The sequence below is a fragment of the Priapulus caudatus genome, unplaced genomic scaffold (assembly GCF_000485595.1).
Source record: "Priapulus caudatus unplaced genomic scaffold, Priapulus_caudatus-5.0.1 Scaffold2235, whole genome shotgun sequence".
In the NCBI taxonomy this organism is placed as follows: domain Eukaryota; kingdom Metazoa; phylum Priapulida; class Priapulimorpha; order Priapulimorphida; family Priapulidae; genus Priapulus; species Priapulus caudatus.
The window spans coordinates 19142-21249 of record NW_014579296.1 but is presented as its reverse complement, the minus strand read 5'-3'; the positions used below and the strand labels follow the sequence as shown (position 1 = coordinate 21249).

Here is a 2108-nt window from a genome sequence, read left to right as displayed (position 1 = left end):
CTCGCCAATATTTGTCATATGAAGAATCTTCCTATGACAAATAGTGTCATAAAAGAGCGTATATATGCGTATGTCGTATTTGTCATAGATGCAAGCAGAACATGTTGGTATATCACACTGCCGCTCACGGACATTCACAAAAATATGGATAAACCTGTACACGATCAAGCAAGTGTGTGTCCGTTCTACAGAGGTGGGTTAACTATGTAACTGCCACTCGCGGGGAAATGCGAAGTGTCTTTTATAGACAGGTGCCCTTCTATATCACGAGTGACATGTATGATCTGTGTACAGAGATATGACATTTATAACGGGAATGCGCGAGCGGGCTTGAGTGCGTATACGCGACGGCTAAGCGCTTTCATCTGTTTACATATATAAATGCAGAAACTAAATATATACAGCGAACGGATGTATTTTTTTTCGCGGCTTTCTCGCCCACGTGAACATCTGGTTGTCAGATCTGAACCCGCAAAGTTTATACCGAAAAATATGTCACTGCTCGCAGGAAAAAAACTGCGAGCGGTACTAGACGTATCGTTGCTGCTCTTAGCGTTGCTGTTGCGTGTGCGTACGTACGTTCACGACTGCGTGTATCTGCGTTTCGCTCGGGTTTCATGAGAATTGCCTCGAGAGTGGAATGTGTTTTTACGTTACTCCACCGCCATCAGCAATACAATGCAGCTAAGCATTCACGATCGATGCACGTATATTTCATTTTTATTCGGAAATAAAATTTCTAAAACGAATTCTAAAACATTATCGATCAAACTATAAACAAAATTCCTTGCACGCTTACCTCTCCATCTAGCTAGCCCACGGCTACCTCTCCGTCTAGCTAGCCCACGGCTACCTCTCCGTCTAGCTAGCCCACGGCTACCTCTCCATCTAGCCAGCCCACGGCTACCTCTCCATCTAGCTATCCCACGGCTACCTCTCCATCTAGCTATCCCACGACTACCTCTCTATATAGCTATCCCACGGCTACCTCTCCATCTAGCTATNTACCACCACCACCAGCAGCACCAGCAGCAGCAGCAGTAGCAGCAGCAGCACGACCACCACCACCAGCAGCACCAGCAGCAGCAGCAGTAGCAGCAGCAGCACGACCACCACCACCACCAGCAGCAGCAGCAGCAGCAGCAGGCGTCTCGAGTTCTGTACGCGTACAAGGCCGTGAGTGCTGGATGTGCGGGAGGAGAGGCAGCAGCAGCAGCAGCAGCAGCAGCGGCAGTGGGGAGAACACATACCAGCATCCATTGAAGGAAAACCGAACCAGAGCGATAAACAACGCGTGCGGAAGTGGAGCGAGAATGGAGAGCAGAATGAAGAATGATGTCTGCCTGCTCGCACTTAGAAGAGGCTGTATAGAGAGGATGCCTGCTGATAGGGGAAGCTACAGAAGAGGTAGCTGATGTGAAGGAAAGCTACAGAGGAGGTACCAGCTGCTGGGGGAAGGTATGGAGAGAAAGTACCTTCTATTAAGGAAAGCCATACAGAGAAGGTGTGGTAGTCGGTAAGCTGTAAGGTACCAGCTGTTGAGAGAAGCCATTCAGAGAACGTACCTTCTGTTAGAGGAAGGTATACAGAGAAGGTACCAGCCGATGAGGAAAGCTATATAGAGAAAACATCAACTGCGAGGGGAACGCATAGAGAGAAGGTACCAGCTGCTAGGGGAGGCTATACAGAAAAGGTACTTTCTGGTAGAAGAAGGTATACAAAGAAGGTACTAGCTGTTATAGGAAGCTACGCAGAGAAGGTACTAGCTGTTATAGGAAGCTACGCAAAGAAGGTACCAGCTGCTAGGGAAGCTGTACAGAGAAGGTACTAGCTGTTATAGGAAGCTACACAGAGAAGGTACTAGCTGTTATAGGAAGCTACACAGAGAAGGTACTAGCTGTTATAGGAAGCTACACAGAGAAGGTACTAGCTGTTATAGCAAGCTACACAGAGAAGGTACTAGCTGCTAGGGGAAGCTACACAGAGAAGGTACCAGCTGCTAGGGGAAGCTACGCAGAGAAGGTGCTAGCTGTTATAGGAAGCTACACAGAGAAGGTACTAGCTGTTATAGGAAGCTACGCAGAGAAGGTACCAGCTGCTAGGGGAAG

The 2108-nt window shown here is 48.2% G+C and overlaps 1 protein-coding gene across 1 annotated transcript in view; it reads right to left on the bottom strand.

The window, feature by feature from the left end:
- Nucleotides 1-697: 697 nt before the first annotated feature.
- LOC106818430 (tRNA (uracil(54)-C(5))-methyltransferase homolog) overlaps nucleotides 698-2108 on the bottom strand; it is a 16491-nt gene continuing 15080 nt past the window's right edge. Inside the window, exon 9 of the mRNA XM_014823140.1 lies at nucleotides 698-988. The gene's annotated coding sequence lies outside the window, so the exon portion shown is untranslated. The remainder of the gene's footprint in view (nucleotides 989-2108) is intronic.